This window comes from Delphinapterus leucas, unplaced genomic scaffold (genome assembly GCF_059928025.1).
Source record: "Delphinapterus leucas isolate spDelLeu-1000000601 "Yukka" unplaced genomic scaffold, BTC_Dleu_Yukka2 spDelLeu_asBTCV2_sq69, whole genome shotgun sequence".
NCBI classification, from domain to species: domain Eukaryota; kingdom Metazoa; phylum Chordata; class Mammalia; order Artiodactyla; family Monodontidae; genus Delphinapterus; species Delphinapterus leucas.
The window spans coordinates 486394-511568 of NW_028322278.1; the positions used below are offsets into that span (position 1 = coordinate 486394).

At 35.1% G+C, this 25175-nt stretch overlaps 1 protein-coding gene and 1 pseudogene across 1 annotated transcript in view; one reads left to right on the forward strand and one right to left on the reverse strand.

Annotated features, from left to right (window-relative positions):
• LOC149743812 (uncharacterized) overlaps positions 1-25175 on the reverse strand; it is a 119118-nt gene that overhangs the window by 19881 nt on the left and 74062 nt on the right. The gene's annotated exons all lie outside the window — the stretch shown is intronic.
• Positions 19830-24306, forward strand: LOC149743813 (FUN14 domain-containing protein 1 pseudogene; annotated as a pseudogene).

The window sequence follows — 25175 nt, forward strand, 5'->3', positions numbered from 1 at the left end:
CAGCCTTCAGAAGATCTGGTGGCAGAATATTCCATAAGAAGGAAAGGGAAAATATATCTTTAAAGTGGAATAATAAAAAGACAAGTGACTATAGGAAAAGGGGAAATGAAAGTGAGAACAGAGAAGTAAACCAGGTCGGACCGGGCCTTGGAAGACGTGTTTAAAATTTAATCTCTTCGAGAATTCTAATAGGGTTCTAATTCCAATGGGAGTTCACTGTAGTGTTTGAAAATGAGAATGATGTTACCTAATACATATATTAAAACTACAAAAATATTCTCAAAAAAAATGAAGAAAAATTCTAGAGGAAAAAAGTTGTACATGGACATGTGATTGATTACTTCATGGGTCTTTATAGATTTCACCAGCCAGAAATTTTCAAGGATGCTCTATAAATGGGGTTCAATTAATTATGTCTTTTCTGTCTTGGATGGTGTCCTTGGTTGATCATCTTATTCCTGGATGGTGACATTGAATTCCTAAATAAAGTCTGTCACTCTATTAAGGGCATTTAGTTATTGTCAAAGTAATTGTGAATAATTCCTCACATCTAACCCAAGCTCCAAGAAAGTTTCTAGATAAAACAAAAAATATCTGAGTTCAGAGCTGCTTTCCAGGCCATTAAAAAAAACCCATGAATCATTAATATAATTTTTTCTAAGATTCCCTCAGAGATAAATGGCACATAGTCAATTGTTCGAAATGACATAAACCTAACTAAGAAAATAGAAGAAAGAATTTGAGAAACGACTTGAGTTGAGAGTCAGGGGCTAAATAGCAGAATAACACTTTGGAAGCCAACTGTAGAGCTGTAGATGCAAATGATGGAGAATAATCTCAAGGCTGAACTAAGAGATTTGAAAATCGCTCCCAAGATAGAAGGGTACATTCCTTCTGTCATGTTTTGTGCTTCCTGTTCATAGTAAATTGTGAAGAGAGAGAGAGAAGAGGGGAGAGAGAAAGAAAGAAAGAAAGAAAGAAAGAAAGGGGAAGGGGAAGGGGAAGAATGGGAAGGGATGGGAAGGAGGAAGGAGGGAAGGAAGGAAGGAAGGAAGGGAAGGCGGAAGTTAAAAAAAGAAAATTAAATAAAGAGAAAATGGGCACAGTATTTTTCTTCAAGAATTAGTCTTCCTGATTAAAGGAAAATTTTAAAGTATGTATTTAAGATTTATCCTAAGATAAGAACAGTGCAATTACCTGGAAGTATAAGGTTTTGGACTAAATATTTGAATTTTTTACTTTTCTGTAAGTTCTTGAAAGGTTTCACCTCACTTCTATTCATATACTAATACTAACGCCAATTCATGCTAATTAAAAAGAACAACAGTAAATAGAGTAAAAGTGAGTTTCACCAGAACTTTAACTAAAATTAGGATGTAAGCTCATAAGTTACAATGTAGATATTTGTCTATGATATCACTATCTGAAGTTTTACTGCTGAATATGTGTGCTTTAAACTGACTATAACTCTACTAAAAAAAAATAATTGGAGGCTTGGGTTTGTGAAATCTCCCACAAAGAGAATACTCTGATGCTTTCATAAATTTTCATTATCTGCTCCTTCACGCTGTTCTGTTCTACCTGGCTGTCTCCAACCATGATACAATTTTTGAGGGCCAGTTTAAAATGCATCTCCCATGTAGTAATCATTTAGTTCCATTGCTTTCATAGTAGACAACTATAAATTAATATACCCTCTTTCCTTAAATATATTTATGCCATTTTACCTCATACTGTAATCATCTTTGGCATGTTTTTCTAAACCTCACCTTCCTTCCTGGTGCACACTGATCTGAACCAGGTCAAATAACAAGGTTCTTTGTGGTAGATGTTACCACTGATATAGTTGGATGAAAGCTGTAGGTTTCCTCTCTCCCCTAAACATTACCAGGTGGATGCTAAAATTAAAGCAAGTACGAGAAAAAAATCCACCACCACACACACCTATATTTATGAGTAAAAAGACACAAAAACTTGTACAATCTTTTCTTAAAGATCCAGTAAATTCCTAGCTTTCTAGCCTTTATCCACCTTCATACAACTTATGTAGGGTTTGTTTCTGACAGAAGTAAAATTATTTTAGTGTAAGATGAAATTAATTTCAAGTGGAAAAATCCTCTGAATCTAAGCCCTAGGACAATAACACCACTCAAAAGTGTGTATTATATTAGGTTTTTCTGTAAATTCAAAGTCAGAGATGTTGTTATAATATTTCTAAGAAATCAATATATCTTGAACATCACTTATTAAAACAAGTAAAAAAAGTATTTCTTGTAAAATTTTATTCTGATTAATAAATCTCTAATATTCATCTAGGAAATCTAGAATTTCTAAAGCATAGATACAACTGACACTTTTCCTCTCTTCCTCTCTGCCCCTCACCCCACACTCACATCCAGCTTTCATTCTTGAATAGGACACTTAAAAGTAATACATCTTGCATGTTGATTAAAATTCACTAAGAGATTTATCTATAATTTTAATTGCATTTCTGCTAGAATACTTGGAAATAAATTTTAGATAGCATATTTCACAAACATCATATTTAAAATTTCTTCAAGTCAGTATTGTACAAATTTATGATTGTAAAATCCTACAATTTTAGGATTGTATTAGTTTACAAAATATTTGTTGTCTCTTCACTATGAGAGGACTTACATTCCTATCTCATTAACTCCAGGCTTGACTATTGTACTTACACTGAATTTGACCAATAAAATATGAACAGAAGAGGGATGAGGCACTTCCAAGGAAAATCTTTAAGAACCTTTGATGGTTCCATCATTTTATCTTTTCCATTTCCCATGAAAACAGAAATATATTTAACTGGGACTGGTCATCTAGCTCAGTTCCTTTAATAAAAATGAGAAGCACATCCACAGACAAACCATCATGAACATGTCACAATAATAGGAAATGCATCATTTTTATTTCCTTTTTTGTATGTGTCCCTGAAACTTTGTGGTTTATAACTTAAGCATAACTTAGCTAAGGCTGACCAATGTGAGTACACAATTTTTTGTTTATTTGTTTGTTTTGCATATATATTGTTCCAAAAAAGAGCAATGTTATTTTTCAAATTTTAGGTGCTTAATAATTATTTTTCCTATGACTGAATTTTGCTGTCATGTATTAAGTATAAACTTGCCATAGAATATTTAGATATATTGTTTTTCTCTATTTTGGTATTTAGGTTAAAACACAGTTACTCACATCTCTCAAACCTTATTATATCCCTAAGGAGTGTGTGGATGCATAGATAGATAGAGCAGCTCTAATTTGAAAATTGAATCAAAATCTCTGAAAGAGGGACCAGATATTTGCATATTCATCAACCTTACTCAGATAAGTATAATGCACACCGAAGTTGTAGAACTGTTGTTAAATGCGATGATACCTAAATCTTTTAACCATTCATAAACATAAAAATACAATATGTCAGAAATAATTTTAGTTACTTGCCATGAAAAGCAAAGAAAATTAAAATGTATATGCAATGTATAGGTGTTTTTTATTCAGAACTATTTATCAAATATATATAATTTTATGTAATTTTATACATAAATTTCAAAATTTATGCATTCTACATATAAAATTTTAGAATCTAAAATTAACGCATTTATCACTTGAATCTTTCAGAATTGTTTGTCAGAGTTTCTCTTCCATATCCTGTTTTTTCACTTGGAGTCATCTTCATTTCTTTCAACTAACAATTAAAGATTATTTAAGAACAAGATTTGTCTTCTCATTAGGGAGAAAAAATAAAGATTTATTAATTGCAAATTCCTCCTAATAGACATGTGGGGAAATTTACATTTTACAAGGAGATATCAATGTTTTTCCTTCTCTTTTTTACCTGTCCACGACTACTGTCCAAATAAGAATGACATATTAATTAAGCAAAATCAAGATGTTACCTATGAATCTCACATTTTGATAAAGATTGCTGTTCTTTTGATTACATTCCTCCTCAGCTTACCATTAACTTATCATTCACCTTCTCTCTTAACCAGATATGACATATTATGGAGATACTACTACAAAGAAATGATACAATTTAGAAGAAAATGCTGGATAGGTTTTAGGATAGGTTCTGCTGCTAACAAGAACAAAAATGTTATATACATTTGAAAAATTGTCAAAATAGCAAAAATTGTCAGGTCAAGATTTGAGTAAAATAAGAAAGCCACAGAGGTAACATACAAAAAGATAACATACAAAATATGCAGTAGAGTTTTAAAATTATATTGAGACATATCACAAAACACTTTAGACCAAGGTTCCTCAACCTTGGCACTATTAACATTTTGGATCAAATAAGGTTTGGTTGATGGGAAGGTTGTCCTCTATATTGCAGGATAGTTCACAGCATCCTAGTTTCTACCTACTAAATGTCAATAGAAAAAATCCTGTTGTGACCAAAAAAAAAAAAAAAAAAATCCCATTGAGGGCAAATTAGCCCTCATTTAAGAACCAATGCTCTAGGTCAGTAAATAAAATTGAGGTTAAAAAAAATGTTTTTTAATTTCTGGAAATACATAACCTACAAAAATTGACACAAGAAGAAAATGAAAACTTAAACAATCCTTTACTCATAGTAACAAATTAAATAGTACTGAAGCCACTATCCTCATCCACAAAAATTCTCCCCCCCAAAATAATATTTCTAGATGGACCACTGCATAGAGGATTTCTACTGTGCCAACACAGCTAGGCTGATGCTGCCTTTTTACAGAATTCTCTTTCCTACATAATTACAGGTTAGCATGACCAAATGAAGCACTTTGCAAGAAATTTGGAAGGGAGAACTATGTAGCAGACACATTAATTTTACATTAGGAAGGTTTTTTGTTTGTTTCCGTTTCTTTGCTTTTATGGCTTCCAAATGGGCTGTGAAATTTGGAGCAAAAAAAATGATGAGTTCACAACACTAATTTTCCTGCCCAAATCTCTTATAAGGGAGCTGACTACCATAAAATAAAACCTCATCTTCTATAGACATAGTGCTCATATTTATAAAAGTCATACCTGTGTCAAAGAGTGTTTTTCCTATGTTTTCCTCTATGAGTTTTATAGTGTCTGGTCTTACATTTAGGTCTTTAATCCATTTGGAGTGTATTTTTGTGTATGGTGTTAGGTAGTGTTCTCATTTCATTCTTTTACATGTAGCTGTCCAGTTTTCCCAGCACCACTTATTGAAGAGGCTGTCTTTTCTCCATTGTATGTTCTTGCCTCCTTTGTCATAAATTAGGCAACCATATGTGTGTGGGTCTATCTCTGGTCTTTCTATCTTGTTCCATTGATCTATATTTCTGTTTTTGTGCCAGCACCATATTGTCTTGATTACTGTAGCTTTGTAGTATCATTTGAAGTTGTGGAGCCTGATTCCTCCAGCTCCACTTTTCTTTGCAGTATTATTTTGGCTATTCAGGGTCTTTTGTATTCCCATATGAATGTGGTACTGATGAACATAGTGGCAGGGCAGGAATGTAGATATAGGGAATGGAGTTGAAGACACGGGGTGGAGGGGCAAGCTGGGGTGAAGTAAGAGTAGCATTGACATATATACACTACCAAATGGTAAATATTTAGCTAGTGGGAAGCAGCAGCATAGCACAGGGAGATCAGCTCGGTACTTTGTGATGACCTAGAGGGGTGGAATAGAGAGGATGGGAGGGAGGCTCAAGAGGGAGGAGATATGGGGATATATGTATGTATATGGCTGATTCACTTTGTTGTACAACAGAAACTAACACAGTATTGTGAAGCAATTATACTCCAATAAAGATCTATAAAAAATCATACCTAAATTATAAGATTAGAGAATTGAATTCTCAAGCTTGCAAGGCTTTTTATGATAAATTTAGGGTATTGATTGGGAAGGATTGGGGTCCTAAATATTAGGATAGAGGCATATGGAAAAATTCCAAATAAGATTGGAAAGTTGACTTTTAAACTCTGCTAAACTGCCTTTCTTTTAGAATTATCTCTTCAACCTCTTGTTTTAAAGACGTTAGTTTCCTCTTGTTTGAAGAAACTATAATTTCCTCCCCACTGAGACAGTTCTCTTGCAAGAAGAGACTGCTAATCCTCTCCATATCCTATCTCCAACAATTCTTAATGCTCCTACATCTATAACCAGAGTCAAGTTCCATCAGGGCCCAGAAGGTAATGTACAAAGTGTGACATGGAAAGTATTACACATACCAAAAATTTTTCACATATGATTTTAACATTCTACATTTACCAAAACCTAGGTAAACAAGTGAGAATTAATCCTAAGGTTTTTAGATTAAGGTAGAAGAAATACAAATTTGGCTCAGGCTGAGGAGAGCATTAAGGTCTCACTTAGCCAAGATTCTGGATTCAATATGTTAAATCAAGAAGATAGGAGTAGCTTTAACATTTTCCTTTGCAAATGACTAAAATCTGGGACCAAAAAGTGCTTACATTTAATTAAATTAAATGCTAGAAATTCCCTGTCATATTACTGAGGGATATAACCAAAGTCTTAGTGAGATCGGAACAGTAGAATGTATTTATGATGTCATATTTGTTTATTTATCTCCTAATGCACCCCTCAGGTGGATCAGAATACACTCTCTTCATTAAGTCTGGAAGAAATATATTCATGGGGAGTCCACAGTGTCCTTAATGAGCTCCTTTGTGATTACATATTTTTTTCTTTTTAAATATATATTTACTTATTTAGCTACATCGGGTCTTGGGTGGGGCAAGTGGGACCTTCGCTGCAACCTGAGGGATCTTTCATTGTGGTGCATGAGCTCCTCATTACGACGAGCAGGCTTCTCTCTAGTTGTGGTGCACAGGCTCCAGAGCACACAGGCTCAGTAGATGCGATGTGCAGGCTTCTCTCTAGTTGTGGCTCATGGGCTCCACAGTGCACAGGCTCTGTAGTTTGCAGCACGTGGGCTATCTAGTTGTGGTGCACGGGCTCCGGAGTGCACGGGCTCAGTAGTTGCGACACACCGGCTCAGCTGCCCTGTGGCATGTGGGATCTTAGTTCTCCAACCAGGGATGGAACTCGCGTCCCCTGCATTCTTAACCACTGGACCACCAGGGAAGTCCCTGTGATTACTTTCTATTGTTCAGAAATATAAGCAGAAACTACTGTCATGGATCTGGGCTCCCAGAAATCAATGGGGATAATGGAATTCCAGGGTGGCAGATGGCAAATAGAGGCACTTAATCTCCAGAGATAAAATAGTAATGGTAACTCCACTGCAGAGCAGAGCTGAAGCAGGAATCAGAATGTCTATGCTGCAAAGATTTTGGTGTTGAATAGTTCATCATTATGTACCTAGAACTAAAATAAATGAGTAGTCTGTTAAATTTGTAAAAGTAAAAATTCCCAAATGTGTTAACCGTGATCTGTTTTAGAACACAATACAGTCACAGACATCCCTCAACCAGTTTACAGTAACCAGAGTCATTTTAATGAAAAGAAGACTGAGTCCACTTGAGGAAAGACCTAGCTATATAGCCCAAAATGGATATTGTTAATATTTCTCCTAGCTTTTCCCTAAAGACCTGCAAATATTTACCATGGTTACTATGAACTGGTGAAGGTGAAATTATCAGACTTTTCAAGGGCATTTGACATTGACTCTGACCTCCCACTGATGCCTGGAGATAAAAATAGAACTGTAATGTACTAGTCAGAAGAGAGGCTTATGAAGGTCACATAATCAATGGAGTGTGTCCATTTCATAGTAGACCCAGTGGACACCTAAACCCACACCGTGACTATCTTCTGAGTTCCAAAATACATAATCAGATAGCACATGCTCATCAGCGGACTTGGTTCTTTAACCCGTGGAAAGGGCTTTGTTATGGTAGGGAAAGCCTAGTGAAAACCCCTAGATCTTCCTTTACACATAAAATATAAAACCGGAAACAACATCACATCCCAAGAGGGATTTCAGAGATTAACGTCACTATCAAGCCCCTAAAAATGCTGGAGTTTATTCCTACCACAGCTAATTCAACTTACCTATTTTGCTTGTGCAGAGGACAGATGTAAATAACCATTATGAAATGAGATTATTGAAAATATAATCGTGCAGTGATTCCAATTGCATCTGCTAATCTAGATGTAGTTTCATTGCTGGAGCAAATCATTACATCTCCTGTCAACTGATAGGCAATGATAGATGTGGACAATGCTTTTCTTCTCTAAACTTTTGAGCAAAGAGGTAGTTTGCTTTCAGCAGGTAGAGCCAGAAACACAATTGTACTATTCTAGCTCAGGGGTATATTAACTGTTAAGCGTTCTGTCATAGTCTAGTCTGTAATGACCTGAAACACCTCTCAATTCAAAAGGATGTCATGTTTATACATTACATTTATGATGCGGTGATTTTGCATCTGATGAAGAGGAAGTATCAGCAACTCTAGAGACTTTGACATGCATGTTAGAATGTTAGGAAGTATCAGCAACTCTAGAGACTTTGACATGCACGTTAGAGACTTTGACATGCATGTTAGAAGTTAGTCTGTAATGACCTGAAACACCTCTCAATTCAAAAGGATGTCATGTTTATACATTACATTTATGATGCGGTGATTTTGCATCTGATGAAGAGGAAGTATCAGCAACTCTAGAGACTTTGACATGCATGACATGGTGGGGTGTTGCTTCATGTTTATGTCATGTTTATACATTACATTTATGATGCGGTGATTTTGCATCTGATGAAGAGGAAGTATCAGCAACTCTAGAGACTTTGACATGCATGTTAGAATTTGGGAATGCATCCCACAAAATTCAGGGACTTGCCACCTTGGTGACATTTCTAGGGGCTCCATCTCATAGGAATGTTGAAATATCCCTTCCAAGATGAGAGATAAATTGCTGCATCTTGTCCCTCTACTATTGAGAAAAGTTTTAACAGTCTATGGGTCTCTTTAGATTTGGAATGCCACATATATCTCACTTTGCTGTATTATTCTTACTCATTTATTTAGTATCCTGAAAAGCTGCCAGTTTTGAGTGAGACTAAGTTTCTGCAACATGTCCATCTGCCAAGAAAGCTGTTCTGCTTGGACCATATGACTCAACGGATCCAATTTTGTTTTAAGTGTTTATGGCAGAAAACAAATGTATTGAACCTTTTGCAGGCTGGTATAAATGATTCACAGAATGGAGTTTTGGAATTTTGGAGAAAGCTATAATAGTTCCTACATATAACTTTCCTTCTGAGACATCACTTCTTTTTGATACCTTGCCTTAGCAAAGATGAAGTGCTTTATTTAACACAGGGCAGCCAGTTATCATAAAGCCTGAGACGCCCATCATGAACTGGGTTTATCTCAAGGAAATCAATTGCTGCTAAGAAAGTACATGGATACAAAACTTCAAATTTACAAAGTTCTATACAGGATGGAGGCTGACTTTTGCAATACTTTAATTTTTTTTTTGGTTAAAGGAAAATAATTTTTATATTCAAATGCATATAAGTCTTAAGCAACTTACAGAATTTACTGTTGGAGTAAAAATGATTTTGGGAGCAAGACAAGCACCTCAAAGAGGAGAAGCAAAGATTAAAGAATTGGGGGCTTCCCTGGTGGCGCAGTGGTTGACAGTCCAACTGCCGATGCAGGGGACGCGGGTTCGTGCCCTGGTCCGGGAAGATCCCACATGCCGCGGAGCGCCTGGGGCCCGTGAGCCATGGCCGCTGAGCCTGCGCGTCCGGAGCCTGTGCTCCGCAACGGGAGAGGCCACAACAGTGAGAGGCCCGCGTACAGAAAAAAAAAAAAAAAAAAAAAAGAATTCGGAGCCGCTGTAATCAAGGCAGGCTCTGCCTCCCAGATACCCTGCTCCTGAGCTGTGTTCTTTCCCAACAAAGCCTGCTGCCTGACAGCACCAGACCCTGTGCAGAAAAAAAAAAAAATTGGTTTATTTGTTTTGTTTAAGTAAATCAATAAACGACAAATGGTCTTGAATAAGGAGGGAAGGGGGCAGGGCACAACCTTTAAAAGAATGATATAGCCATAGGACATGACAAAAACTGTTTAGAACCAACCTGGTCCAAGATGGCGGAAGATTTGACTCCCCGTGGACCTTGGGCTTCATTATATGCTCATTGTAATACATTAGCATGCTAAATGACACACCCACCAGCACCATGACAGTTACGAGGCTGACTATAAAAGACCAAAAAGTGGGCGGTGGTCCAATTCCTGGAAATCCCCATCCCTTCCCCCAAATAGTTGGAATAATCCTCCGACTCATTAGTCTATGAAATTACTCACCCCTATAAAAACTGACAACCCTGTACCCTGGGGCCTCTTACCTTCAGAGATGGCCCACACTCTGTGGAGTATGTATCTCCCTGAATAAACCTTCTTTCACTTTACTATAGCTCTCTCTTGAACTCCTTCCTGTGCGAAGCCAAGAATCCACACTTGGCAGCCGTCCCAGGGACTCGCCTGAGACCTGGGACGTGACCATCTTCTCGCACTCCACTTTATCTCCTGCAAGTCTGAATTGAAATAATAAATATTAAATTAGCTTTCTTCTAAAGGGATTTTTACATTTTCTTTAGTTTATGATAAGCCTAGAATGTGTGGTAACTTGGAATAAGAAAAAAAGAAAGATTTGAACGCAAAAGGCTGTAATGAACTACAAGGGGATGATTGGGTTCTATGGATAAACTGAGGAAGATAAGGATGCCAAAGATTCCACAGTTAAGTCATTTGCTGTTTTGTGTTTGGTTATGAGTTCTCTCCTGTGTGGTCAGGTCACTGGAAGTTGCTGTTCTCTTGCTCTCTGTACATCCCCAGCTAGACCAGTGCCTGGGGTCTAGCTACACCCTACTCACATGACTGACCTTCCTACATACTGTCCCCAGGCCCCAGCTAGAGATTGTTCTTATCAAAGAGGAGGTGAGGGGCATGCCCGCTGCTAGTTTCCCTGGTAACCAATGAGCTAACCTGACTTCAATTCCCCCTATAAGTGGCAATCTCCTCTTCCCCCCAGGAGCAAAGACTGGCACCATGTGCTGCCCACCATCTGCTGCACATGGTGGGGTGTTGCTTCAGAAGTATAAGATCCCGCTATCCATTAAACCATTGATGTCTCTGTCACTGACTCCGGGCTCTTTCTTTGTCTTGAAGCTGGGCAACTACAGGCCTTGAAGGCCAGTGGGGTGCAACCCAACACCTCCTTAATGCCCATATTTTGTTTACTGAATACAATCAAAGTTGTTATTGACAATTTGGAGAGTAATGCAAAGGACACATTAGTGGTAGGATGTCAGCAGTTGCAAAAAATAAGCCTCAATTTTGGTGATTTCAGATTGAGCTGGAATAGAACTCCCTTGGAAAATTTTAAAGTATATTTATAATAATAAAACCAACAACAATAGTGGTAGTTGTAATAATATAAACAATGATAATGACTGCCAACATTAATGCACGCTATCTGACTCAGGTATTGTTGAAGTGCTTTACCTGGATTATCACTTAATTATCACTATAATGTATGAGGTAAAACTGTTGTTCCCTCTGTTTTCAGTGAAGAATTTGAGTCACCAAAAATTTAAGAAACTTGCCAAAGATCAAACTTCTTACAAATGAAAGTCGCAGAGAGTCAGAGTTGGTAGACTTAGCTAATCACCCCTACACTAGTATACTCTCCATTTACAGAAATGAGGGGAGAGGGAGTTTAGCCTTTGATTTATATTAATTGATAGAGTAATTCTAGAACACTGAGCTTCTGTGGGTTATGAATGCTATATTTGTGTTTATTTTGTATGTATTTCCTACCTTTTAAGATTATTTTTCATTTTATTTATGTGCGACAGAATTGTGTCATGAAATAAATATCACTAGAAATATATTTCTCATACTGTCAACTGGTTGCCAAGTCACGTACTTATAACTGTTTAAAACTGAGCAAGTACTATTATGTAAACAGATGTTTCATCCTCCATAAGACTGGTGATTTATGAAATACATTTTGTAATAAGTTAAGAAGACTGTAGAAATATCACTTCCCCATAAATGAAACAAAAGAATCAATTTATTACACAGAAAATGGGTAATGTGGAAATTGGATTCTGTGACAACTCATTGAACAAACAATCATGAGCAACCACAATAAAATGTAATTTCCTTTACCTTAAATTCTTTAAAGTTAGCAGTTAAAGCTGGGATTCTCATATATGCCATTCCATATCTTCCAAGAAAATGATTTTGTGTGTCAAATATCTGTAGCAAGGATAATTCATGAGCTGAGATTTTAAGGGTGAAGAAACCAATGAAAAGTTGCACTGGTGTTCCTTTGCTTCAGACTTATAACTGCACAATGTTAATTTTTTTTCAGTTTTGTGTGAGCTTATGTAGTGACAGGAAAGCATAATATAATCAAGACAGCAGGGAGCTTCTCTCTACAACTCGAATGAATTTACATTTGTCCATTATGTAAATGATTCTTCACCATTTTCCTATTTGCCTATTTGAAGTAGCGTCAGAGTGAATTTCCATGTGCGCTTATGAAAGTGTTTTCAAAGTCTTTCTACAATGATACAAAAATACTCATTTTTTCATTAATATTAAGATAAGTTACTGGTGTATTTCTATCAGAAATAAGAAATTGGTCAAATGTGTTCTTATTTTCTTTATTTATCTTGTATATGATTTATCCTGCAAAGCTAAGTCTGTTAATAGATTTATTTCATAACCTGAATTAGCCATGATTATAGTTTTAATAGTTGGAGGTCATTAAATACTTTTTATAATGTTTTTATAATAATTAGTAAATCCTCTAAAGTTTTCACTTAAAAGGGTGTGAAAACTATGTGTTAAATAAGAACAAAAATAAAATAAAAATATTATCACATCTATGACAGATATCTTTAATCAATAAATTCTAGAAATTTATCAAATAGAAAGTTTCCAGCCTCTGCAAGTTTTGAATTATATCCCTCTTGTTTTATTCTCTTGTAAGATAAATATAGTTGAATGAATTTTGCTATAAATATGAAAAATACTTTCAACCCCAGAAGTTAAAGTGCATTTTAAAATGAATGCTTTTCAACATATTTCATTTAATAGTCAACTTTACTTTTGACTCAATGAATGCCATATATTTTTTATTCCTGAAATTTAGTTCACTTTATAGCAGTTGCACAAGTAGTCACTCACTCAGTCAGTGCAATTAATAACATACGGCAGGCAAGTAGTAAAAGTGTTTAGACCATTTATTTTCTTTAGTGCAGACTTGGGGAGGTTTGCTATGGCACAGATTTTTCACTAGTAAGCAAGTTTCTGTTCAGTAGTGTATATGACATTTTTTTCTGAGTTTATCGTCCAAAGGATAGTCTAAGCTCACAGCTCCATCCTCCTCAATGAATACTTCTCCCAAATTGCTCATCTACTTTTATGCTTTAACTATCACGTTTGTGGCCACAAACCTCATATTAACAACCAGTGCTCTAATTTTTTGTTTCTCTAATTATCTATTCAAAGCTACCTTCAAGGTATCTCCACTTTCATTTTCTCCCAACCACACAAATTTAATAGTCATAAACAAAAAGCTGTCTTTCTATTGCTCTTGTGCCTCTTCTTACCCTAGACTTTTCTTTTGCATCTGTAGATCATGCCCAGTCTGCCCTCTGCCCAGACTTGAAGTCTTCAATTTCTACTTCAGTGTCCACTTACATCCAGTACCTTCCATTGCTCTACTCTGGGCTTGTGTTCCTGCTTTAATTTGTTTCACAAAATGCCTTTATTTTGTAGTACCTCTGTCATCAAACTAAATCCCTTAGGCATCTAAGACTTTTCTGTAACTAGCAGAATGAGTTCTTTTCAGAGTCATGCTTATTTCTTATAACTATGCAAACCAACACCTTTAGTTAAGTCATCTTTATCAATACTACTCCTCCCCTTGTATCTCCTTCTACACACACACACACACACACACACACACACACACTTTATTCATATCGGCAACTATTCCTTTCCTCATTTTATGCCTCACATGGGCAACCGTTTCTAATATGCTCAACTAATTCAAACCATATATTTTACTCTAAAGGTTGCTTAAGAATTTTCTTGCAAATTCTGAATTGCTTATGCTTAAATATTTCAATTCTTGATATTCTCTTTTTACTACCTCGTCCACTGTGTGATGCATGGTGACCTGGAATTTAAGGAAAAATTGTAGAAGGATTTTCTAGAGGGTGGATGTTTTCTTTCATTTAAATTTTAATTAAATACATTGACATTATTTTAACACAATAGCACTTGTTTAAAAATGTTTCCTTATTTATAAATCAGTTAGATAGAATAGTAAAGGTCATAAAAACCAATTGTAATAAAACTATAAATTTCAGGATTTCTATGGGAACCTAATGCAAAATGTAATTCAGAAGAGGATATATGAAAGCAGATTCTGTAGAAATTCTCTGAGTTCAAATATGTCATTGTAGATTTTCACTCTGCTTCCAAATGACACAAGCGTGATATAAAGTGAACCTCTTTAAGTTTTTTATCATTTAAATTTGTGAATTTATTATCCATTCCAGCTTTTTAGTGTTTTTTAAAGACGTGGGTGGGATGCAGGCATTACTTCTTGCACCATTTTGGCTTCATACCACTAGATTTAAGCATTTAACAGTTGGAAGCCTCTTACGTGTTCATTTGTAGAAAATGAACTAGGGAGGATGGTTTCACAGTGACTCTCCTGCCTTCTCTCTGCTCCAAGTGGAACATCTGCTGGAGGTATGTGCATTCTTTCTGCAAAGACATGATGTCCTTGTACCCATTTTCAATTTCGTAATGATTGTCAGTGAGAACTGGTGAAGCGTGAAGTAGAGAGTGCAAGTTTGGTTGTCAGGAACAGCAATGATCTGTGCTAGATAGGAAGGTTGGATAGGAAGATAGAGGTTAGATAGGAAGAAAGGAGTTGATGTATTAAAAACGATGCTGGATTGAGGTCCTCTGGAAACCAAATTGGAGACATTTATTTGCATGAGATGTATCAGACGGTGCTCTTAGTCACAATTGCCATAAAGGAAAGGAAACAATGAGAGTTTGAACCTTGATGTAGTTGAAATAGAGGTTTCATTCACTCCTATGAGAAGCTCTAGAGTTTGTATGGCCAAATAGACTACAAGATCAAAATGAAAAATTGCAATAATGACATAGTCAGGAAATTAAAAAGAGGAAAGAAAGAAAGAATGAATGAAAGGGAGAAAGATTGAGAAGAGACTAGTGAATAGCTGTAAAACTAATCAAATTGAAAAGGAAAAATGTTTTAAATGAATAAAAAATCATAAATATCATGAAAAATAAATTAAAAATCATAAACTGTATATATTGGCAGAGCATAACAGGAAATATCTCATAAAACTTTGTGCACTGCACTAAATTTGGGTATCTTCACATAGTAGAAATCTATTTTAGTATTAACATAAAATTTCATGTTGTAAAGCCTCCTAAATAACCATTAACAAGATATAAGGACACATTTTTAACAGAATTAACTTGTAATTTTTAATGCCTGGATTTAGGAATAGTAAAATAAATACTGGGTTTTGATAAGCCCAGTGGAACACCAGGATATTTGAGAAGATAAAAAATTATTAATTTTAGTCATGAATTAAATTAATCAATACGTAAAATATCTACTATGACATTAATAACACTCAAATACAACTGATATTTTTCAGGCAGTATAGACCTTTCTTATTTTCCCTATTTTGCAACTTTTTGCTCTTTTTCAATTTTTAAAATTTATTCTTTTGTTTTTTTCCATCTGCCTCTTTCTAATGTTTATTATTGAAGCTAGATTTATGGATGTCAAAGGAACATATTAAAACCCACAAAATTTAGTAATAATGACTCCTCTGAAAATATGAAGTAAAGGCCAAATGCTGTTGAGTGGCATGTAGATGGAAACTCAAGAAAAAATAGTATTTATTATAAAATTAAGCTTATCATCAAATTTGTAAACATGTAAATGGTGTTAGAGACAAGATTTTTCTGTCAGTTTCTCTATATCAGTAGAAAAGGCAACAAGTGCAGAAAAATAAACAAGCAACAACGATGACCTTCCACATGCTATCTGCGCTCTCAATATTTTTGTACTTATTTGACATAGCAAACTCTTAATGAAATGCATGCTGGGGTAAGGAAGGGCGCTGGGGCAGATCGTTGTAACACTCTGCTGGTAAATAACATTGCTCCCCTCCTAATTCTAAGAATCATTCGGTTTCTCTAAGGAAATATATATATTTTGTTGTTGTTGTTATTGTTTGTGGGAGGAGGATGAGATGTCAATTTTGAAGCAATGGAAAAGAAGGAAAGATGTAAAGATAAAAACTGGAAAGACTAATTCCAGAACTGATTTTCAAAATTGCCTGAGAGAAATAATCTATATTGTCAGAAATCAGGATAGTGATTTCCTTTGGGAGTTGCTACCAGAAGCAAAGATGAAGGAGGCTTCTAGACTAAAATGTTTAACAAAATTAGTGTACCCCCTAGAACAGTAGCTCATTTTTTTTTTTTTTTTTTTCAGTACACGGGCCTCTCACTGCTGGGGCCTCTCCCGTTGTGGAGCACAGGCTCCAGACGCGCAGGCTCAGCGGCCATGGCTCACGGGCCCAGCCACTCCATGACATGTGGGATCTTCCCGGACCGGGGCACAAACCCGCGTCCCCTGCATCAGCAGGTGGACTCTCAACAACTGCACCACCAGGGAAGCCCAGTAGCTCATTTTTAATGCTTCAAGAATACTTAAAAATAATTTTTTAATGATTAATGTAAACTATGGAAATAGCACACAAAATAAGTACACAACTAATCATGGTAATTCATACCTGTTTTTTTGTTGTTGTTGTTTTTGTTTTTTTTGGCTGTGCCATGTGACTGTCAGGATTTTAGTTCCCTGACCAGGGATTGAACCCAGGCCCCCTGCAGTGGAAGCCCAGAGTCCTAACCACTGGACCACCAGGGAATTCCCTCATGTCTGTATATTCTAATCATGTGATAGAGAAGATTCTAAGATATTCCCCTAAGATCCCTGCACTGTAGTGTAAATGACTTATATAATCTCCTTCTCTTGACTGTGGGTGTAGTCTGGAATATAATGGGATATCACTTCTGTGATTAGTTTACTAATAAGCTAACTGTGTGTTATGCAGAAGGGAGATTATTCTTGTGTGGCTGACCTAATTATGTAAGCTTTTAAAAGAAGGTGAAACATCAGAGATGGAAGAACACAAATGAAGATGAGAATTCCATCAATAGTCTATCATAGAAATCAATTAATGAAATTTATTTTGAGTTCATAGATTTTTATTTTATTACATTTTCTCTTTAAAATTTTAATCTAATTATTATTGTTAATTATTATAGGTACAATTATCTTATTTTATTAATTTCAACTCTTACCTTTCTAATTTTCTCTCTTCTACTTTCTTTGGGTTTAATTTGATTTTCTTTTTCCAGCATCTTAAGGGAATAATTTAAGTCATTGTATTCATAATTCTTTTTTTTCTAATATAAATACTTAAAGACACATATCTCAAGACTGTTTTAGCTCTATTGAACAAATTTTGATCTACTGTGTTTCCATATTTACTCATTAAAATATTTTCTATTTTCCTGAGTATTTTTTTGTCCCAAGTGTTATTTGTAAGTGAATTGTTTAGTTGAATATTTTCTAATTCACTTGAATATTTTAATATGCCCCTTTTTGTGAATTACTAATTTAATTATGCTGTATAAATGGACTCATACAATATGTCGTATTTGTGGATGTCTTTTTATATCTGGAATAAAATTTACAAGGTTTTTCTATATTGTAGCATGTATCATTACTTAATTCTTACAATGAATAATATTTCATTGTATGGATATAACACATTTTATTTGCTCATTTATCAGTTGATGGACATTTAGATTATTTCTACTTTTTGTCTATTAATAAACCATGCTGCTGTGAAAAAGTGAAGAGAAGTTATGGTAGATATATGTTTTTATTATTCATAGGTATATACATATGAAAATACCGAGGAGGGGAATTTCTGGATTATATGGTAACTCTATTTTTAACATTTTGAGAAACAGCTGAACTATTTCCCATGGAGTCTGTATCATTTTACATTCCTACCACCAATTTCTCAACATCCTGGCCAGCTAGTTTTATGATCTGTCCTTTTGACTTTAGTCATCCTAGTAGGCATTAAATAGAGAATATACTGTGAATATCCGACTATATCAGTATCAGAGATGATCATGTGCTGTGTGTCATTTAAATAGAGTATATTATATCGATAGTTTTTACGTATAAAACTGCCAATGCATTCTCTGGATGAAGCCCATTTAGCCGTATATACTTATTTTTATATATTGTTGGATTCATTTTTTATATATTTGGATTCATTTTATATATATAAATGAATATATATATTCATTTTTTGGATTCATTTTATATATATAAATGAATATATATATTCATTTTTTATATATTGTTGGATGCATTTTTTCCAAGTATTTTTTGAACATTCTTTGTCTATATTCATTAAGAATATTGGTCTATAGATTGCTCTTATAATGTCCTTATACTAGATGGAAAATAGCCACCTGTCTTATTTCTATAGCAAGGAAACATTTTTTCACACTAATTCATGAACTCATTCTGTTCTATCATGATACATGCAGAAATAATGCAAATTTATATTAACATAGGAAAATTAATCATCATTATCATGAGGTGTTTCTTTTCAATGAAAGAGAAGCATGTAATTTCCATGTGCAGATGCACATTTAATGGGATCAGCTGTATGGTGATGGACAGAAACTACATTTTTGGTGGTGAACATGTTGAAAAGTATGCAGAAGTAGATAATACCATGTTGTACACATGGAACTTACATAATGTCATAAACTGACATTACCCCAATAAAAAACAAATCTAAAAAAAGCACACTTAAGAAGAAAATTACTGTCTTGCTTTATGGTGCTTTTAAAAATGATTTTCCTCCTTCAGTGTTGTTACTTCAAATCTAATAAATTTAAGATGTATATGTAGGGTAGTGTTTATATCTCATATGTGGTTGGCCCATAAATATTATTTAAAATATGCACAGTTTTACATTAGGGTATTATTTCCTGACCTCTCAACTAAAGTTTATAAATAACTGATTCTGACATTCTGTACATTGTAATATAAATGAGCATGGGGTACGATATCAACCTCTTACCATAACTGATCATTAACACTCAAGAATGTTTTATGTTGGAGTGGAAAAGAGTTGGCTATCATTGAATGGAAAACAGAAACATGATTATACTTAGAAAATAAAGGCAGTAAATGGTTCATTTGCTCTCTTTCCATTTGCAGAATTGTAATAAAAATGCCAACTAGATGGATATTTAGGCAAAAGTACATTGCAATGAAGGTCAGATTACAAGAGGAGCTGCATTAATATACAACATTTTTGTTTGAGCCTGCTTTTCTATTTCAATTTCAAGAGTACTTGGGTATTTTAATTTCAGTTATAGATACCCATTTAGCAACTCTCTTTTCTATAAAATAAATGTTAACACTTCTAAGTTATTCCATTTTACCATGTTTTCTTAGATTTTAATCTTAATATTAAAAAAAATCACAACATTTGAAAGAAGTTACAGTCCTGTATATCACACAGAGTACTGAATGCCTTCTAGTTCACACATTAAGCTGCTGTAGCAGCAGCTGCATAGGATTTAGCACAACATATGGTGTTGATTCTTTCTCCTTTTTAATGAAAATCTGATTTATAAATCTCTTGCAACAAACTGGTGGTGAAATGTTTAGCAAAGCTATTACACATATTACTTGATATTTAAAAATGCCACCTTTTTTTCTCGTGAGCAAAATGATGACAGACGTATGAAGGTATGCTAAAAGAGGAGCGGAAATAAAATGGAAGGGAAGAATGAGAAAAAATGTAGAATTACAAGGTAATAACTAATACTCCCTAAAATGAGTCTCATAAAATAATGTTATTTTTATTGGTTAAATAATTATTTGAGCTGTAATTTTAGAGTTTTTAAAAATATTTTAAAGTATTAAGGTTGTAGTAAGGTGTTTTGTGTGTTTTATTGAGGGAGGGTAGAGAGGTAGTACAGCAGCTAAAGAAAAACTACACTGTTTCAGGATGTGTTAGAATGCTTTGTAAGACATTTCAAATAAATGTTCTTAATATGAACAATATCAATTTTTAAAATATAGAAAAATTGTATTAGCAATTAAAATAAAACGAAAAGTGTCATACAGGCTCTAGCTATACATATTCCAAGAAACAAACCTTGATGAAGATTGCCTTTCTTATTCATCAGTTCCTATTTTTCTATGCCCATGGCATTTATTCTTTCTAGAAATTAACTAGTGACTTGATATCATCTCATGTAAGAACTGATTCGGACTAAAATATTTTCCTTATATTCTTGAAGATTCCCTGTTATGGTACCTGTAATCTTTCCACTTAGATGAGGGACTACTTAAAACATCTTCCAATGAAAATATATTTATCAAGAGGAGATTTAAGAAGGGAAAAAACCATCCTTTACCTCTAAAGTGATACAATGCAGGTGTTTTAAGGAAAAATAGATTTTCCTTATACATACATATATGCAGAGAAGCTTGATTCTCAATCTAAGTTTTAATCCTCATTACAACTCAAAACTAATATTTTGTTTATTAAGATGCTATCATAAGCTGTACTAGCAGCCCTTCTCGAAAACAACACTTACATCATCACCAGTGGTGTTATCTTATTTTTTAATGTCACTGGTAGATTACAGACTGGGAATTAGATGTGTTTTTTTATAACCATTTACTTAGTGCCAAGTATTCATATGTTGATGCAGTCTGAGCTTGAGAATGTTGGGAATGACAGTTTCTATTTTCAGGCTAATCTTTTCTCTCTGTTGACCAAGTAACCTTTCCAGTCTTCACTTCCTCTTTATTCAGAATAAGTCCCCATCCCCCAATTCCTGACAAAAGAGAGCCTCGATATTCTGGAATAATCTTCCTCACCCTAATTTAGATGTGTCAAACCATGTCTGAATACTAGAGTGAGCGTGATTCAGCCACAAGCTGGTAACTCCACTAAGACTAGTGAAGTCAATATTAGACCCCTAAGAAATAAAGCATTTAGGGCTAGCAAAGAAGAGATTTTTAAAAAAGAAAAATACTAATATCTATTGCTGACTAGTGAATTTTTATTCATTTTATTTATAATAAACAACTTAGATCTTATTATGCCAATTGATCTTATTAAGCCAATTAATAACGCTGGTACAATATTTATAGGTGTTTCTAACAGAATTCATTTTATGTATAAATGGCCAGTCACTATTCTTGTTCTCATTATTACTACCGTTATGCCCATCCTCACTGAACACAAATAATTTACAGTAATCTGTGATCTCTCTAGAAAAGGAAATGGCATTAAGGGAAATCACAGATCGGCAGAGAGGAAATTAATTAAATATTAAATTAAATCTTGACAGCAAGCTTTCAGAGGCAGCAAAAAATCTCCATTGATGATACAAAGCAAATACACTTAACATCTTTCCTCATCTGTAGTATCTCAATAGATACTATACAGATCTAATACAGACCTAGATAACAGATCTAATGATCTGTCACATGAAACACCTGCTCCAAAGTTTCTTTTCTCCCAACTCCTAAAAACATGAGTTCTACAACCCAAGCTAGTAGGTAGATTTTTGCCCCTTTTTTTCTTCTCTCACATTGCTTAAGAGGCTTTCTACTTCAGTTGTCTGTAACTCCAGAGTAGTTTAAGTTATTCAACTTTTTCTGAATTTCATTTTAGTGCATCTCAAGAGGCTGACATTGATCAGACTCAGAGAATCTATCTTTTAATTCAAAGCCTGGGTAAAAATCTGTAAATGCCTGTGCGTGAATGCATAGTTAGGGTCAATATTACTTTTTCAGTACCCATACCTTTACACTGCACCTGACGTGTTGCGCTGATAAACACTATCAGGTATTCTAGTTTGCAAAAACTGTAAGGACCACTTCAAGGGCATCTCTGGGAAACTAGCTATTGGAACTGTCCTCAAATTTACCCTGCTGAGGCTAAAGTTTTCTTATCTATAAAATACTCTTCAGGGACTTACTTGGGGGTCCAGTGGTGAAGACTCCATGCTTCTACTTCAGGGAGCACAGGTTCAATCCCTGGTCAGGGAGGAAAGATCACGTATGCCATACCATGCAGCCAAAAATAATAATAATAATAAAATACTATTCATTACTTAATTAAAAAAATAATGGGGGAAGCAGTAAAAGCCCTCAATTCCAGAGGGTGAGAAAGCTTGGGGATAGAGAGCTGTGAAGTTCTTTTAATTAGTCCAGCACAGAAAGACTGATTTACCTAGAAATACCATTTGCTTAGTTTTCATGAAGTGCTTACTTCTGCATCTATGACCCTTTCTTCCAACCCCAGGCCCTCTTTGCCCCCGTTTGACAGCTGAGTCCTCTTCACTTGGTTCTGGATTCCAAGGCCAGGCCAGTCTAGATGGGATCTCTCTCACCTGAATATGAAAGTGATGATGATTCATATTGGACCTAACTCAGTATACATGAAGACACCGCTGGTAGAATCTATGTTTGGCCATAGTTTGGCACTTCCGGTAGAACAATACTCAGTAGCCATCCAGATTGCACTGGCCATTGTGCAGGATTTTTGTTCCAGAAAGTTGGAAAACTTACAGCAACAGTAGGCTGCTGGCCATCTTCTTCAGATTTACCAGTCAAAGTAACTATGTGCAAATCAACTGAGACAGAGTTGATAAAAGATATAAAGAAAGCAGGAAGACCTGATTCAGAAATGAGCAAATAAAGCAGCACCTGAAATCAGCAATATAATTGAAGCAGCAACAGAATTTATCAAACAGGACATTGTGATGTTCAGTGGATTTGTGAGAGGCTATTTGCTAGGCCTTGCCTCTTAAGGACATGAGTGTTCTGTCACAGTGGATTCAACCTGAGAGGAGAAGGGGTGGTAACATGATGATGTCTCTACAGTTCCAGACACCAGATTCTCCAGGGTGTGAAGAAAAAAGTAGTTGGGCAAAATGGAGCTCACAACTTACTGTTTGTCTTCTGACAAATCCTGCAGCGCAGCCAAAAAATAAATAAAGTGAATCCACTTTAAAAAATATATATGTTTGCAATAAACTAAAAGGATTGTAATGCCCTTTTGTGGAAGGTCTTAGAAATAATAGAATTATTGAATATATTAAATAGATTCTACTGATATAAAATACTAATAATGGGGGAAAAATCACTGCTGTTCTAGTCTCTGTGACATAATTAGTGCACCTTGTATCTCCCAAATCTTACCATTCTGTTTCTCTTGCAGGACCAGAATACGGTGCTGCCCTTTGCATTCTCTGCTTCCCAGCACAGAAAACACTGGCAAAGAACAGGCAAGGAAGCTGGACATTTAAGCCACTCTAAACTACAGATTATTCTTGAAGGAGAATCCTTTAAGGAACTGAGTTTTTGGTTTTACATGTATAGTAATGAATATATACAACTGAATTTTACAGTTATTTTTAAACAGTTGTATAAATGTTTTCTTAACTGAGAGATGACTGATTTTACTTTTTCTGTTTTCACTTGTATTCATTATGACGTTTTTAAAATTATAAGCCTTGAATCAATATACTTATGTGAGTGTTGATAAGAGTAGTCATTTCTAAGCTTGTTTGTCTCATGCCATAATATATACACATATTTCAAGATATTGAATTTATAGAAAATATATAGAAAAATATATGGAAGTGAATATTTAGAGAAAAAATCACTACTGATCACACCTCGTCAAATTATAAGATATGACAATTTCCCCTAACTACTCTCAATACAAATGCTATTAATGCATTTGTATATGCAGTGAAACTTTTTTTTTTTTTTTTTTTTTTTGCGGTACACGGGCCTCTCACTGTTGCAGCCTCTCCCGCTGCGGAGCACAGGCTCCGGACGCGCAGGCTCAGCGGCCATGGCTCACGGGCCCAGCCGCTCCGCGGCATGTGGGATCTTCCCGGACCGGGGCACGAACCCGTGTCCCCTGCACCGGCAGGCGGACTCTCAACCACTGCGCCACCAGGGGAGCCCTGCAGTGAAACTTTTGAAAATTCATGTAGGAAAATTATATCAGACAGCTCACAGATTAGATTGTACAAATATTGAGTACATTAATGATAATTCATTAAAAACAATCCTAGGTAAAAACAGTAATAAGATGTCGGTATTAAGCCAATCCTTTGAAGTAAAAAGTAATGGCATATAGGGTGTTAATAGATATTAGAGACATAAATTAAAGTGATTGGGCTAACTAAGGCTATAATGCCACACTAGCAATTCAGATTATTATGAGTGTTTTGTAGTGTCAGCCTGGGAATGCTCAAGGAAGTATATTCCAAACTTCCTTAATGATAAATGTCACCAGACTAGATAGCTAAACGTAATGATTATCAGACCTCTGCCCCAAGAGATTCTCATTCAGTAGATTGTATTGTGACATTGTTATCTATAGTGTACCTGTAGTCCTCCTGGGGACTCTTCAGGCAAGCTTGAAAATCACCAAGGCTAAGAGGTCTGTGACCTTGGCACACTCTGAGCCTTTTAATCTTCCTCATTTGTACTTAAAGTTTGTGAAATAGGTTATAATTGTCAGATTATATAAACTATTTGTTTTATTTTACAGCATTTGCTCACCGAACAACTCTGTGAACTACTTGATATATATTTCATACATTCTTTACTTGGATTTAAGGGTGCACATGCGTTCTCAAACTTAATGTGCATGAGGATCACTTGGACAAATCATTAAAATGCAAATGCATGCTCTGCCACCTAGATTTTGATTCATTTGGTCTCTGATGGGACCTAGGAATTCACATTTGAAATAAGCACTCCTGCTGATTCTGATGAAAATGCTGTACAGATTATATATTCAGAAATCCCACTGTAGAGGACTGATGAATTAAAATCGCAGTGACTGTAGGAAATCCACCTAAATCTAAACAAACCCTGTGGAAATACTTCTGTGTTTGGAGCTTCCTACCAGCTGCCAACGTATTACCTGAATTTTACTAGAAATGGTGCACTTGAATGTCATAAG